This window comes from Somniosus microcephalus, chromosome 4 (genome assembly GCF_052327205.1).
Source record: "Somniosus microcephalus isolate GS21.2 chromosome 4, FLI_Smic_1.0, whole genome shotgun sequence".
In the NCBI taxonomy this organism is placed as follows: domain Eukaryota; kingdom Metazoa; phylum Chordata; class Chondrichthyes; order Squaliformes; family Somniosidae; genus Somniosus; species Somniosus microcephalus.
Genome location: NC_140990.1, coordinates 306,351,400 through 306,368,668, shown reverse-complemented (window position 1 = coordinate 306,368,668; position 17,269 = coordinate 306,351,400). Strand labels below are relative to the sequence as shown.

Here is a 17,269-nt window from a genome sequence, read left to right as displayed (position 1 = left end):
CTGTTAAAGTTACATTATACTGTAAATAAAGACCTTCTGCATACAACATCTTGAACAAAATTACAAGGACTAAAGATAATTACATCTTCAATCTCAAAACTTTTAACACACTTCTTTCATCTTCAAAGAGTTGCCTACAGAAGAAATGGGGGCTTGTATAGTGCTCTGGTTTGCTTTCAAATAAATTAGCATCTTTTACAGATCAGACTTCTGGAAAGAGGTTACTTTTAAAGCTACACACTGCTAGTGATGGAGCTCCACAAGCCTGCAATTTTCCAAACATCTTGAGCACAGTCTGTACAACAAAAGTAGGGTCCACTAAATGAAGTGCAAGGTGGCATAGGATCACTATGCACCTCCTAGTTTCTCTAAAGTAGGAAAGCTCAATTTCAAATACTCAATGAACTCATCACAATGATCAATTCTCAAAGCATCAGCAATAGATATAAACTTTTGTACTGTGGGTGTCTGAACCGGGCCATTCCTTATGACTACAAGCATCCCTGGGCTTCCTGGGAATATAGTTAGGTCTCTGACTGCTAAAATTTGGACTGTACTTAACTTTCTCTAAATAATTCTCCTCTTGTGAAGCATCTGGGAGGTTTTCTATGTCAGAAGAGCTATATAAATGTAAACTGTCGTAGAGAGCCACTTAAGTTGCTTACAATAGAGACAGTTACAATACAAAATAGCACATTCAATGAATCTTTTATTAAAGACAACACTACTTTTGACACTTAGTTATTTTTCATTAGTCAACACAGAGCTGCATGATAACTGTGAAGCACGATACTGGTGCTATCTTCCACCAACTTGTCAATGTTCAGAATCATGCTGGGAATGGCAACTCTTAATAAAGCGCAAGGATTGGTGGTTGTGTACAATGCTTAGATTTTGCCTGCTTCATAAGTGAAAATGTTTGTCTGCAAATGTATGTGCTTCCAAATAGTGAAAATGCGTCGAACGTCAGACTGTCTTGCAAGCAGTAATTTGTAGAAATCCAGCAAAGTGTAATGTTGGAGCTGTTCCTCGAGAATAGAGCTGCTTTTGAAGTTTGAATAATTTCTAATAAGGCATCATTGGGCCCATCAGGATGTGTGTGAAAGGTTTAGAAAACAGGGAGTTTGGCAGAGTCAGCAAATCTTGACTGAAATTTGCCAATTACTGACTTTGCTCCTTCTGTATAGCTGTTGCATATTTCAGTTTTGACAAACTCTGAAACCTCTTTCAAACTATGAAAATGCTCAAACTTTCCCCCCTTCAGTTGCAATTTTGCTTCAAAAGTTGCAACACATTCAAGCATATTGAGCTACAGCCTTGCCATTTTCCTGAAGCTTGAAATTCAGTTCAAGGTAATTTCTCAAATCAACCAGAAAAGTCAAGCCTGTAATAAAGGTAGGATTCACTATTGTATTCCCATTCTATACTTTCAGAAATCCAAGAACTTTTGTATACAGTTCAAAAACTAATTTCTGTATTGTACCCTGGCTAAGTCAGCAAACTTCTATGAAGAACACAACATCTAGATACTAATTTTCCATTTCTTCAAAGAAAATAAGTTAGCAGTGACTTAATGCTCAGGCTCATTTGAAATTAAATAAGAAAAAACAATAGACATCCATGACTAACACCACGTCCTGATGAAAAATGCAATGTAAATGATCACGTTGCTGTTGCCTGCTACTTCAGAAGCACTGGCATTAATTAGGCTTACTGCTCCTGCTCCTTTTCAACTCAAGCTTGGTACAACATGACTGATTATGCCAGCTAGCCTTTTCCAGCTTCTTTTATTTTATCTGCAATATCAAATCCCCTTGTAACGGGATGGAGAAACTTGACGTTAAGTTAGGGTGACCATACGTCCCGTTTTCCGGGAACAGTCCCCGGATTAGGTACTGTCTCTCCGGGCAACAATGTCCTCGGTTCAGGAAACTTGTCCCAGAATAAAACGTTCAGTGATTATAATTAGTTATCACAGGTGCAGCTGATGTTTACAGTCAACCGCCGTGGTCGTCACGTGCTGGGGGTCGCAGCCCGCCATGTCCTCAAACCGGGGTGAGTGATGATTGATGGTGGAACTAACCAATCAAAGCAGGGAGAAATTGAGCTGCATCTACGTCATAAATAAATTAGACGAATAAAGTGGGGGCAAAGGCGCGATCATCCGGTGAAAGATGGAGGGCAAGTGGGTGATGTATTTCTGAAAGAGCAGAGTAAGAATGGAGCAAAGAAAGTGCATCAGATTTAAGAAAGTAAGTTTATTTAACCAGTACCTTTTAAGTACTTGGATAAGTTGTGTTCTTACTAATTGAGATGCTATATTCAACCCCAAGTTCTAAAGAACTCTGGTCCCAAAAATGTTATTTAATTCCATACTGATTGAGCTGTTTTTGTTTCAAATTTCTAGCATATGTAGTTTTTTAAAATCATATCTAACCAATCTTTACCACCCACAGATTCACTTTTTAGGCCCTTTCGACTTTGTTTTTAGCTTGTGTACAGTGATACTGAAATAAACACTATACATTAGTACAACAGTTTAGTGGAAATGGAGTCAAGGGAGCTAGGATGTGGGTCTCATTCACATAGAAAGAGCCGGAGGTAAGAGATAGACTAGAGAAAGACTTGCATTTATACAGCGCATTTCACGACCACCAGACGTCCCAAAGCGCTTTACAGCCAACAAAGTACTTTTTGAAGTGCAGTCACTGTTGTAATGTAGGAAATGTAGCAGCCACTTTGTGCACAGCAAGCTCCCACAAACAGCAATGTGATACTGACCAGATAATCTGTTTTGGTTATGTTGATTGAGATATAAATATTGGCCAGGACACCTTGGATAACTCCCTTGCTCTTCTTCGAAATAGTGTCATGGGATCTTTTACGTCCACCTGAGAAAGCAGACGGGGCCTCGGTTTAATGTCTCATCCAAAAGACGGCACCTCAGACAGTGCAGCACTCCCTCAGTACTGCACTGGAGTGTCAGCCTAGATTTTTGTGCTCAAGTCCCTGGAGTGGGACTTGAACCCACAACCTCAGAGGCGAGGGTGCTACCAACTGAGCCACAGCTGATACTTTGGACATGGTGGACAAGAGAATTGGGGCTGTGTGGCAGAGGCAGATGAACAGATGGTCTTAATCTTCATGACAATCAAGTCTGTAAGCTCCTTCCACGCGTTGTTGATGAGAACATTGGTATTTCCATAATACATACACTGGAGAAAATTCTGAAAGCTATTTTGCTTTTTTTTTGAAGAAAAACTCAGCTATAGGAGGGAAGGTGGGCTGAAGCAGGAGCAGAGTTGGGCAATGTTATGGAGGTGGAAGTGGGCAGTATTTGTGATGGAGATGGAAGCTCAGTTCAGGGATGCTGCGGTGGCAAACCATTTAGATCAATTTGAGATAGTGGCCAGGGAATGGAGAAGGAATTGGTGGCCAAGGAATGGAGTTTGTGGTAGGGCTGAAAACAATGGCTTAGGTGTTCCCAATATATAACTGGAGGAATTTTTGGCTCATCCAGGATTGTATGTTAAGACGAGCAATCTGACAACACAAAGGCAGTGAAGTGTTGACAGTGATGGGGGTGATGGAGAGTTCGAGCTGGGTGTTAGTCAGTGCGCAGAAAGCTTGGAACTAACGGGGGAATGCTGCTTGGTTGTACTTTGTGGTCATCAGTGTGCAAACTAAAGACAGGAACAGAGGTAAACCGTGTAATCATTCATATCCTGGAACTAGTGTACAGCAGAGCACCTGTTCCACATTATCGTTGACTGTGTGATGGTTGATAGAGGTTAATCTCTACACGTATTCCACTAGCAGAAGCAACAAAGTCGTTATGCCGGTTTTCTTGAAATGCAGAGATAGCACAGCAAACATTAACAAATCTGTGAAAAATAAATGACTTAGGCAGTGATGTGAAGAAAGAGATTTTCTGCATAGGCCGTAGAGACAGCGGGCACGAAAAACTGACGTTCCTGAACAGTGTTATTGTATTATTTATAAACGGTGTCTGAATCCGCTTCAATAGTGATATGTCACATCCGCGGTAATCATATGCACATTTGTTTTGCATTTGTAATGTATATGTGCAACTGTTAAAATATAATAGGCTGCTAAAATGTTTTGCCTCGCTATGCTGCGTAACTACATTTTCCAGTGTGGCTACTTTGCTGAGCTCCCACTCTGTGCGTCCCCGGATCCAGTTTAGAAAATATGGTCACCCTACGTTAAGCTGATTGAGCTGCTCATCAATACCTTGCACAAAAAAATAGTAGCCTACTGACTTACCTTCATGAACTTTGCTTTCATCAATAGCTATGGGGAAAAAGACATGTCTGTGCCTTTTGTAATTGCTGCTCATGGATGGAAGTCGCCATGTCTGAGATTTGCCTTTGAGTGAGATCAACTTAGGCTGACAACATTTGAAGTATTCATTGCAGCATAGTGCATTACCACATCCTACAAACATTCCTTGACAAAAATCCCCATTGCTAAATGATTTGCATTGTTGTGCAACTCAATAAGCAACTTCATGACTTGGTTTTGTTGATGATTGACTGGAGGCTGGCGGAGCAGTAAACATTGGCTCCTACGTGTGTATATTTCTCTCCCAACTTTCAGCTTGCCTTCTCATTGAAGTGATCATAGCCAGTCTAATAAAACATTTCATAGTGTCAAGCAACATTTCTCTTCAGCAGTAGATTTACAAACCACATACAATGGAAAGCCACCATGATCCACAAAGAAATATTCCAGAGACAAGTCTAATGAAAAGTGCAACATTCATTTTCATTTTTGCTGTGTTTTGGCTGTTGCAAAACCAGTATTACCAACTGACTCTCAGTCACATTTCACTGACGCTCCCACGCCTTCTTTTGATTTTACATGGACTCTGGCTAATGCAGGAAACCAGGAACAAAATAAAACACTACAGGAAATAATTCGGATTGGGCTTTTGATATCTTTTCCAAAAGAAACTAATTATATGATGTATAGAGAAAGAGATCAGATTCCAGATGTGCCTGGAACATGTGAATTTTTATTTATTCAGATACTTGGTTATTGTGGATGTGGGATACAACTGGTATGGACAATGACTAGTGTTAAAAATAGTAGCTATGAGCGATGTTACAAAACAAACTAACGCTCCTTGCCACTAAAATATATTAATAGCAAGTCACATGGATAGGTCTTAAACTTATTGAAGCACAAAATCTTAAAAAGCACACAGCTATTGCAAAAGATAGGCAGAGCCTGAAAATATTATTTGTAGTATTTTTTCATGATCTTGAGTTAAATATTTCTAAAGCACTAACTTGTCACTTAGGGCAATGAAATAGTCAGACATTACTGGAGCTTGGTCTGGAAAAGCTTCTATTCAGTGGCTTGCTCCATTCCAAAACTGCCTTTACTGTCTGTCTTTTACCTTAATGCCACTATTCTCAAGCAATTCTCATCCAGTGTGTCATTTTTTTGCCCCCTTTAAAACAAAGTCAAATTTGGTTTTGTACTTTTTTTCCTTAAAAAAATATTTTAAAAGCCACACTTTTGTTCAACTGTTGATGACGGTGCTGCCTCCCACAAGTCCCTTAGACTAACATGGCTGTGCAGAGAAATTTCAAAGTCCACATATGAACAACTACTGGCCTGAACCAGGTGCAAAAAATGCATACAGGTAGAGATAGTCATGGAAGTAATGGCTTTGTGAGAGAACAAGGACACATTTTCTCTTTCCCTTTCCAAATTGTCATACCAGAGAATAGAGGTACACTGGGAAGGGTGCTGGCAACTTATGCAGGAATCAGGTTCAGTACTAAAAATAAAAGACTCATTCTCTAAATTAATTCTGAACAGAAATACAATGTTTTTGTACGCTTACTGGAACACTACAAAATCAAAGGTGTTGCAAATGAAATAATAATGCAGGCCTGTAGAGGGAGTGCTATTGAAAGGACACAAGCGTAATTCATGGGATGCATGACACAGCACATTTTTAAAGGGGCAGATGCCAAAAGTAATGATTCTTTAGAACAACGACTCATATTTATATAGCGTCTTTAACATAGTAAAATGTCCCAAGGCACTACAAAGGAGCGTTATCAAACAAAATTTGACACCGTGCCACAAAAGGAGCTATTAGGGCAGATGGTCAAAGAGGTAGGTTTTAAGGAGCGTCTTAAAGGAGGAAAGAGAGGCAAAGGGGTTTAAGGAGGGAATTCCAGAGCTTAGGGCCTTGGCAACTGAAGGCACGGTCGCCAATGGTGGAGTGATTAAAATTAGAGATGCTCAAGAGGCCAGAATTAGAGGAGTGCAGTAGGGCTGGAGAAGATTACAGAGATCGGATGGGGCGAGGCCACAGCGGGATTTGAAAAAAAGTGAGAGAATTTTGAAATCAAGGCGTTGCTTAACCGGGAGCCAATGTAGGTCAACGAGCACAGGGATGATGGGTGAACGGGACTTGGTGCAAGTTAGGGCACGGGCAGATGTTTGGATGACCTCACGTTTACGGAGGGTAGAACGTGGGAGGCCGGCTATGAGTGCATTTGAATAGTCAAGTCTAGAGGTAACAAAGGCATGGATGAAGGTTTCAGCAGCGGATGAACTGAGGCAGGGCGGAGTCGGATGATGTTACTGAGGTAGAAATTGGCGGTCTTTGTGTTGGCACGGAGGAGAGGTCGAGCCTCCTCTCGGGGTCAAATATCACACCAAGGTTGCAAACAGTCTGGTTCAGCCACAGACGTTGCCAGAGAGATTTATTCATTTAGAAAATACCAATGGTATGTAGAAGAGAACAAATGGTGATGAAAGTCCCTTATATATTCATATTACAACCTGCCTTAGAGCTTAATGTGATGCAGAGCAATAAAGTGATAATCAGCAACATTGCATTTATTTTACAATTATACCAAAATATAAACAGCAAATGTTGTTACTGCCAGTTTGTATTCCCGATTCTGTGGTGGCCAAGGAGACTTTCCTACAGTGTTTTCAAGTACTTAGGCTCCACCTGGGTGAAGGCATGATTACCAAAACCAAAAATTACCCAAACCACATTGCATACAATATTTAAGGGCTGCATTATTCTACTGCGTGGCTTCTGCAGCTCTCTCTCATAGAACCTTCCCTGCTGTACTTGTAGAGTGAACCATGTTAATTGCTATATACTATCTGTTTCATCTTCACAGATGCTATGCAACTACTTTACTTACTGTAGTATCGACATGTGTATCTAACAGCTAAAATTATGGTTAATTTTAAGAAATCAATCCTATGGGAAACATCGATGACAGATTGGTATGTACCCCACATTCAGTTCAGTAGGAAACCATTCACAGGATGTCGGCGTCGCTGGCAAGGTCAGCATTTATTACCCATCCCTAATTGCTCGAGGTGGTGAGCCGCCTTCTTGAACCGCTCCAGTCCGTGTGGTGATGGTACTCCCACAGTGCTGATAGGTAGGGAATTCCAGGATATTAACTCAGCTACGATAAAGGAATGGTGATATATTTCCAAGTCAGGATGATATGTGACTTGGAGGGGAACTTGCAGGCGGTGATGTTCCCATGCGTCTGCTGCTCTTGTCCTTCTAGGTGGTAGAGGATGCGCATTTGGGAGGTGCTGTCAAAGAAGCCTTGGTGAGTTGCTGCAGTGCATCTTGTAGATGGTACACACTGCAGCCACGGTACGCTGGTGGTGGAGGGAGTGAATGTTTAAGGTGGTGGATGGGGTACTGATCAAGCGGGCTGCTTTGTCCTGGATGGTGGTGAGCTTCTTGCATGTTGTTGGAGCTGCGCTCATCCAGGCAAGTGGAGAGTATTCCATCACACTCCTGACTTGTGCCTTTTGATGGTGAAAAGGCTTTGGGGAGTCAGGTGGTGAGTCACTCACCGCAGAATACCCAGCCGCTGACCTGCTCTTGTAGCCACAGTATTTATGTGGCTGGTCCAGTTAAGTTTCTGGTCAATGGTGACCCCCCAGGATGCTGATGGTGGAGGATTCGACAATGGTAATGCCACTGAAAGTCAAGGGGAGGTGGCTAGACTCTCTCTTGTTGGAGATGGTCATTGCCTGGCACTTGTGTGGCGTAAATGTTGCTTGCCATTTATCAGCCCAAGCCTGGATGTTGTCCAGGTCTTGCTGCATATGGGCACAGGCTGCTTCATTTTCTGAAGAATTGGAATGGAACTGAACACTTCAATCATCAGCGAACATATCCACTTCTGACCTTATGATGGAGGGTTGTGTCATTGATGAAGCAGCTGAAGATGGTTGGGCCTAGGACACTGCCCTGAGGAACTTCTGCAGTGCTGTCCTGAGGCTGAGATGATTGGCCTCCAACAACCACAACTATCTGCCTTTGTGCTAGGTACGACTCCAGCCAGTGGAGAGCTTTCCCCGATTCCCATTGACTTCAATTTTACTAGGGAACACTCGGTCAAATGCTGCCTTGATGTCAAGGGCAGTCACTCTCACCTCACCTCTGGAATTCAGCCTTTTTGTCCATGTTTGGACAAAGGCTGTAATGAGGTCTGGAGCTGAGTGAGCATTGGTGAGTAGGTTATTGATGAGTAATTGATGTTTGATAGCACTGTCGATCACACCTTCCATCACTTTGCTGATGATTGAAAGTAAACTGATGGGGCGGTAATTGGCCTGATTGGATTTGTCCTGCTTTTTAGTGGGCAGCACATAGCTGGGAAAATTTTCACTTTGTTGGGTAGATGCCAGTGTTGCAGCTGTGCTGGAACAGCTTGGCTAGAGGTGCAGCTAGTTCTGGAGCACAAGTCTTCAGCACTGCAGCCCGGAGTTTGTCGGGGCCCATAGCCTTTGCCGTATCCTGTGTGCTCAGCCATTTCTTGATATCACGTGGAGTGAATCGAATTGGCTGAAGACTGGCATCTGTGATGGTGGGGACCTCAGAAGGAGGCCAAGATGGCTTCTGGCTGAAGGTGCTTGCGAATGCTTCAGCCTTGTCTTTTGCACTTACATGCTGGGCTCCGCCATCACTGAGGATGGGGATGTTCATAGAGCTACTAGCTCCTGTTAGTTATTTAATTTTCCACCACCATTCACGACTGAATGTGGCAGGACTGCAGAGCTTTGATCTGATCAGTTGATTGTGGGATCGCTTAGCTCTGTCTAATAACATGCGGCTTCCGCTGTTTTGCATGCATGTAGTCCTGTATTGTAGCTTCACCGGGTTGGCACCTCATTTTAGGTATGCCTGGTGCTGCTTGTAGCATGTTCTTCTACACTCCTTATTGAACGAGGGTTGGTTCCCTGGAATGGTAGAGAGGGGGATATGCCGGGCTATGAGGTTACAGATTGTGGTGGAATACAATTCTGCTGCTGCTGGTGGCCCACAGCGCCTCACGCATGCCCAGTTTTGAGCTGTTGGATCTGTTCCAAATCTATCCCATTTAGTACTGTGGTAGTGCCACACATGATGCAAGGTGTCCTCAGTGTGAAGATGGGACTTTGTCTCCACAAGGACTGTGAGGCGGTCACTCCTACCAATACGATCATGGACAGATGCATCTGCGAGAGGTAGATTGGTGAGGACGAGGTCAAGTAGGTTTTTCCCTTGTGTGGGTATGTCTAATCGGCGTCAATGTTTTTCTCCATATGAACCACTTGGTCTAAACCCACTCACCTGCTTGTTCTCCATACCCTTTAATGTTATCCCTGTATCAAGTATCTCCAGTCTAATAATAATTCAAAGTTCTTTAAGCTAAAAACGTGTGAATTACCCAGTAATCTGAATTAAGCAATGTAAATAAAACAAAGTGGGATGTATTGTAAACAAATTGAATTATAAAATAATTTGAAGTACCGTTCTATTAAGAGGAGTAAACTGAATCTAATTTCCTTTTAAAAGAAATTATGGACTCTGCTCCGACAGTCAGTCAGTGGTGACAGGCTGTTTCAGTGCTACGGACAAAGTGGAAACCATATTGGAGGATTTCAAACAGGATATGATGGGAAGAGGTTAATGTACAGTTGGATTGCAACGATGCATTGAAGTACTTGGAATAAAAGGGCAGATTGGATACATGGTGGTAGTTGGCAAGAATGGAAGGGTTGAGGGTTTGTTTTGACAAGAGAGAGCCGACGGTGCTTATGAAGGAGGTTGATACAGGGCCAGGGGTTAGGAATAGGTTGATGGAGCTGAGAAGGGGAAGTTGGGTAATCTGGAGATTATGGACAGTAATCTGGACAGATGTGATCAAGGAGGACGGTGCTGGTTTTATGGAGACCAGTGTGTGGAAAATTTAGAAGAAACTGTAGGGGATGGGAGGGTGCAAGCTGGTTTGGCAGGAGGAAGCTGAGGCAGCCACATGAATGGCCTCAATTTTGGACACAAAGAAATCCATAAGCTCCTTGCATTTAATATCTGAAGTGAGGATAGATGGTGCAGTGGAGGGAGGTCAGAGGACATGGTTGGTAGAGGAGTTTCAACATGGGTTCAGCTTTAGGATTAAATAACCTTGATGCAAATACTGCAAACAGATTTGAACACTTAATACAGCAGATGCACAATGTACTGATGGAAAAGTTCATTTAACAAGGATTCAAACTTGGGTTACGCATAGATTAACTTCTTATACATTTTAACGGAAAACTGCTGGATTTTAAGAACTGCTTAGACTGTGCTTACTAATTTATTGTCTGGTGCTACAAGTCCATTTGTAGTAGAAATGAACAAAAGCAAGAGTCAGTGCTCTATTTGCATGGAAAGAACCAAGTGCAGTATACTAAATCTTCATGACAGCAATTAGATATTATAATGATAGAGATACTGGAACTTGAGTCCAATCATTAAGCATGCATTTTTGTCATAGCATTCAAAATAGTTGGCTTCCAGGGACCCATATTGTACTGGGATGAAGGTGGAGAATGTAGTACCTTCTGTGGCGTGCGCTGACCATTCAAGCAGATGGATTGCATGGTCGATAATCTCTTGTTGCCTTTTGATGCACCTAATCTTTGAGAGCTCAAGGAGGTAATTTTGCATTTTGATCTTCTAAACCACTGGAGCTAGCCATTGGTTTAATGGTAGCATTCCCACCTATCAGTTAGAAAGTGCAGGGATCGAATCCGCTCCAATTAGTCCAGGCAAGCGGAGACTGGAGTTCCGGCTCTGAATTCTGGATTGACATCCAGTGGGACACTTGCGTCCAGTGGGTGTGGGTGGCCCCCATCACCCTTTCCCGCACCTCCCCCCCACTATCATATGGGTTGCGAGAGCCTATAAACCCTTCTGTTGTAGAGGACTAACTACCCTATCGAATAGGATAAAGAAGGTAACGGCCATGGAAGGAACGTTCATGTCGTGGTCTGTCAGACCGTTAACCAGCCTGCGAATCCTTCCACTACATGGATCTCCAAGCTCAGAGTGTGAAGAGACAAAACAATAACAACCATCTAAATCAAACCCGCTATTGGGAAGAGTTTGGGGGTCAGAAGGGTGTAATGACTTAATCCTTTGGCAGCAATATGCTTTGTGAGCATTCACTGTAATTAGTACATGTCCTTTTAATTGTTTGCTTAACAGACATGACTTAATAAAGGAAATGCCATGCTCACCGCCTGAGTTTTCTCATTGAAGGGCACACAACCACACTATTGGTATTAATTCTGGAAAATGCAGGTTAATCTGCCTGAATGATTGCGTCTCACTTGCCAACAACCAACATTTAATTGTTGCGAACTATCAATTGAGGAAAACAAAGGTTTTGTGGAACCAAATAGGAAGACCGATATAGCTAAATCCTGATAAATATCTAAACTAGTTTGCCAAGAAGTTCTATGCTTGGATCAAGACCTTGCAAAAATTGAAAGCAGAGTTTTGGAACTCTATGTTGGATCAGGTAAAATGAGTTTTCAAGACAAGTAGATTCTTTTTCGATTAGAAATTGTCAGCACACTATTAGTAAGTCAGTCATGGTTAAACCTAAAGGAGTATTCCAACATTATCCTGCTAAGTTATTTGTTGTTCACAAAATTTCCAAATCCAAAATAGCATGCTACTTTTTCTTATAGAGCCACAATTTTTAACTCTTAGAAGGTTCTCAACTAAAAAATAATTTTTAAAGGTTGAACAAATCAAATCCAAGCATAATGTTTGAAAAAAAATACAGCAAGACGTCCATCTGTGAGGAGAAGCAGGTTAACTTTTCAGATGTGGAATCCTTCAACAGAATATTAACCTGTCCTTTCTCTTTGCCGATGCTGGCTGACCTGCTGTGTCTTTCCGGCATTTTCTATATTTTATTTCACATTTCCAGCATTTGCAGTTCTTTCTCTTTTTACATTCAGTGCAAATCGAGTACCTGTGACCTTTTGTGCTAGTTTAAAAAACATCACGCCAGAAGCCAGCCACGCCGCCGATCAAATTAATCACCATTGCGAGCTTCCGATAATTATGCCTATTTGCGGGCCTATGAGGAGGCTCTTAAAATTAAACCTTTTTTTAAGGCGCAAGGACACTAATAGGCACCTTTTAAAAACGTTTTAGTTTTTTTTTAATTTACCAAGAAACTGACGACTGTATACCAATATATCTAGTACTGTAAATGGTTCAGTATATTTTTTTAAGTCATTTTCAGTTATTTAAAATCAGGTTACTCACAGGTGGTGTACAAGACACTCTGGTTAACAATGCTTATCTTTTGTGATAAACTCATTTCCAGCTGGATTAATAAAACTGCACTCTTAAATATATCAAGGAATATTTTTAAAGCATATTAAAAAAAATTACATTCTAAAACGCTGCCTGATTGCACTGGTTCATGGAAGATTTTAATGTTCTACGATATGCAAATGAACTCGAGTAGAAACCTGAGCAAAGAAAACACCTTAAAACTAGCACAATTTTGAGCACAATTCTTGGCCAGTGTTTTTCAATTAAGTCTAACAAAACAAATACCGGTGCTGTTCAACTAACAGTTCAATTACAATCTACTCATTGGAATTCAGAAGAATGAGAGGCGATCTTATCGAAACATATAAGATTGTGAGGGGGCTTGATCGGGTGGATGCGGTGAGGATGTTTCCACTGATGGGTGAGACGAGAACTAGGGGGCATAATTTTAGAATAAGGGGCTGCCCTTTCAAAACTGAGATGAGGAGAAACTTCTTCACTCAGAGGGTAGTAAATCTATGGAATTTGCTACCTCAGAGTTGTGGAAGCTGCAACATTAAATAAATTTAAAATGGAGACAGACAGTTCCTTAGCTGATAAGGGAATTAGGGGTTACGGGGAGCGGGCAGGGAAGTGGACGTGAGTCTAAGTTCGGATCAGCCATGAGCCTATTGAATGGTGGAGCAGGCCCGAGGGGCCGTATGGCCTACTCCTGCTCCTACTTCTTATGTTCTATCAAACATCTGCAGACAAAAGGCAAATGCAGTATTTACATTGTCAATGATCAATGCTGGAAATCTCTACATTGACACTTGTACTGTTAACACTTTTGCTATAGCTCTGTAAAGTCAAATAAGTTTATATGTCTAATGCATAATTTTAACCAAGTGTGCACGTTGAAATAAATCAAATTTCAATTGTGTATGTTTAAATGTAATCTGAAAGTAATGCATTATATACGCAACAATTTCAACACTAAGCACATTTTGCAACATAGTGTAGCTACTGTATATATATAAATATAATATATATATATATTTTTTAAAATGTGTTAATAAAAACAGTAAGCAAAATGTATTTAAAGTTACATGATATATGCCAAATGTTGTGATCACATCTGTTAAATAAAATTTTTCCTTGGCCTAACAAAATTAAATAAAAAGATGTTATGCTTCCACTCAAAAGCTCCCTCTATTTGAAATATATCGGAGAATGAAAAGAATAATACAGGAAAGCGATGGTAGTTTATAACTACAGTAGGTCTTTTGTGTTTTACATAGAAACATAGAAGATAGGAGCAGGAGTAGGCCATTCGGCCCCTCGAGCCTGCTCCGCCATTCAATGAGATCATGGCTGATCATCCAAATTCAGTACCCTGTCCCTGCCTTCTCCCCATATCCCTTGATCCCTTTAGCCTTAAGAAATATGTCCAACTCTTTCTTGAATATATTTAATGAACTGGCCTCCACCGCCCTCTGTGGCAGAGAATTCCGCAGGTTCACCACTCTCTGGGTGAAGAAATTCCTCCTCATCTCTGTCCTAAATGGCTTACCCCTTATCCTTAGACTGTGACCCCTGGTTCTGGACTCCCCGGCCATCAGAAACATCCTTCCTGCATCTAGTCTGTCCAGACCTGACAGAATTTTATAGGTTTCGATGAGATCCCCTCTCTGATAATTGTTTGCCCCCCACCCCAAACAAAAAAATCCTAATACACTTGACTTTTATTGTACAGAATATGATTCCAGGTTAAATAGTTGCTCTCTTCCAACCTCTCCGCTCTCCTGTTCTCATCTTGCATATTGATTCACCCACCAACATCCATAGTCATCCTTTGGCCTAGCCCTCACATGAGGCCTCACAACTTCCAAGGATTTGATCATTATCAAGGTCATCTATGATCTCAATTCTCTCACCATCTACATCTCCCAGCCAGTACCTCACCTGGAAAGAAATTCTCCAGCTCCCTCACCAACTCCTAATTTTCTCTCCTTTGGCCTGCTACCTTTGTCAATATAGTCAATGGCTCCCGTGGCTCTGCCTTTGATGCTTTCATCCTCACCAATTTATTCACGGTCTCTCATCCCCCGCCATTCCCCTGGTGTAATTCCCACCACTGCACCCTCAAGTGCGCGGGCTTCAGACTTGAGCATGCCTGGTCAACTGTCTGCCATATCTGACTGGATCATTTCATCCAATAATGTGTTACCCTTTCCATTACTAAATTCTCTTATTACTCCAAGACCATCCAGTGGTTAAAAACAATCCCGTTCCATCATCACCTCCAATGCAAGTGCAAGGAGCTAATGCAATTTTTTACCTTAAAAAGTGAGACTATCCATGAACCTGCCCCAACCGCCTCCTCTGTCCTCAACCTCATACACGATGCAGCTTCTCCCATGTACCCCCAGTCCTTACCATGCTGTAAAGAACCAGAGAAGCTTAAAGCACAAAAGGCGGCAATTCATCCCATTGTGTTTATGCCAGCTCTTTGCTAGAGCAATCCAAGACTAATCCCAATGACTTGTCCTCTTCCCAGACATGCATCTTCCTCTGTTTTAAACATTTAGCCTATTTTCCCTTAGTCTCTGCCTCAGCCACTCACTGGCAAATCATTCCGTGCTCCAGCAACCTTCTGTGTAAAGAAATTTCTTCTAACACTCTTAGTGACAATTTTAAATTGGTGACCCCTCATCATGTTCTCCCCCCAACAGAGGAAACAGTCTTTCCCTATTCACTATCAGAACTCTTCATAATCTAAAACAACTCTATTAAATCTATTATCATTTTCTGCTTCAGTGGAAATTATGGTATCTCATCTCACTTCGTAACTACAGTTTCCATATCGGTCATAATCTTGGTGAATCCACGCTGTACAATCTCTATGGCTTTAATGTCCTTTCTATAACAAGGCACTCAGAACTGCAGTCTAACCAATGTTTTCTATAAATTTATTACCTTTTCACTCTTCGAGATTGTGCGCTCTATACTTGCGTCGAAATCAACTATATATACACCGAGAAAAAAGTGGATGTGATAAACCACTTCCAAACCTCCCTCAATCTGAGCAGCAGCCATTTAGTCCAACTCTTCAGTTTCCAGTCATCAATTTTCAATCCATGCTGTTACATTTCCTCTTATACCATACAGATGAAATTTTATAACAAGCTTCTTATAAGGCACATTATTGAAATCTGCCTTCTGAGAATGCATATACACTACATCTATTGCATTCCAATTATCTATCCAATCTACCCAACTCCACTTCTTCAACAACTCTAAAGATGCACTTCCTATTCCCTCAATCCATTCTCCATCCAGCTCCAGACTACTCAACTATCACTCCTTGCCTCAATGCTTGCTGAAATTGTTTATGGTTCCCTTTGTACAGACACTATTCTCTCCATCAAAACCACCATGATTAATCACTTCAAAAAGCTGTAGTTTGATTCCTCGGCCCTTTCCAACTATTGGCCCATATCTATTCTTTCTTTCCTTTCGGTTACAATCCAGCTCCATGTTCACCTCTCGCACAATTACCTGTTTGAATTCTTTCTGTCAGGCTCTGCCCTGCTCACAGCACTCAGACTACTCTGGGTAAAGTCATCAACATCCTCTGTAACTGTGACCATGGTGCATTGTCCCGCCTTGTACTTTGTGACATTCAATATGGTTGACCACCCAATCCTCCGCCATAGCCTTTCCTTCATGGTCCACCTCTATAGAACTTGGTTCCACTCCTACCTACCCTACTGTATCGAGTATATCACTAGCAATGGCTTCCCTACCCAGCCCTACATGGTCACCTTGGGTGCACTGCAAGCTTTCATCCCTAGTCCCCTCCTTTTTCTCACTTACATGTTGCTTCTCAATGACATTTTGCATAGGGATGGGTCAGCTGCTATATGTAAGCTGGAGGTAATTAACCAAACCTCTTGACTATCAGCTTCAATGCCACAATCACCTCGGTTATTAGATTGTCCGACATCAAGCTGTGCATCAGCCAGAACTTTCTCCAAATGGGAAGACCACAGCCATCCAGTTCAGCTCTGAACAAAACCTCCACACTCTTCGCCTAACTCCATCCCCTTCCTTGCTCAGATCGAACCAGGTGGTGCGTTAAACTCATACAGGTAGACTATCCTTTATCCGAACTTCCGAAAACCTCTAAAAAAACGAAAGTTTTTTCGTTCAGCGTAAGTCGTGCGCACGACATGACCAGAGTGGCGCACGACTTACGCTGAGCAGGGCAGAGGGTCACAGAGTTCCCTCCTGGGTAGGAGATTGCAGGCCGAGCCAGGCAGTGTGAAGGAGGTACCGGGAGAGTGAACCCAACAATACCGCGGCCCGTCCGATATTCTTTTCTCTCCCCCCCCCCTCCCCCCTCCCCACCCGATTTGCAGGCCAGCTTAGTAGGAGTCAGCCGATATCCGGCTTTCCGGAGAAGCAGGAAGGGGAATGAGACACGGAACAGTCGCAAGAGGTAGCCTGAACTTTTAAAATTTATATTAAATACAAATTTCCCAGTCTTATAATAATACCTTCTGGAATCCGAAAAATTCCAAAAACCGAAACTCAGCTGGTCCCAAGGCTTTCGGATAAGGGATAGTGTACCTGTATCATTAT

General features: G+C 42.0%; 1 protein-coding gene across 5 annotated transcripts in view; it reads right to left on the bottom strand.

The window, feature by feature from the left end:
* The window catches only part of mbd5 (methyl-CpG binding domain protein 5), a 236,049-nt gene that overhangs the window by 13,481 nt on the left and 205,299 nt on the right, over positions 1 to 17,269 (bottom strand). The gene's annotated exons all lie outside the window — the stretch shown is intronic.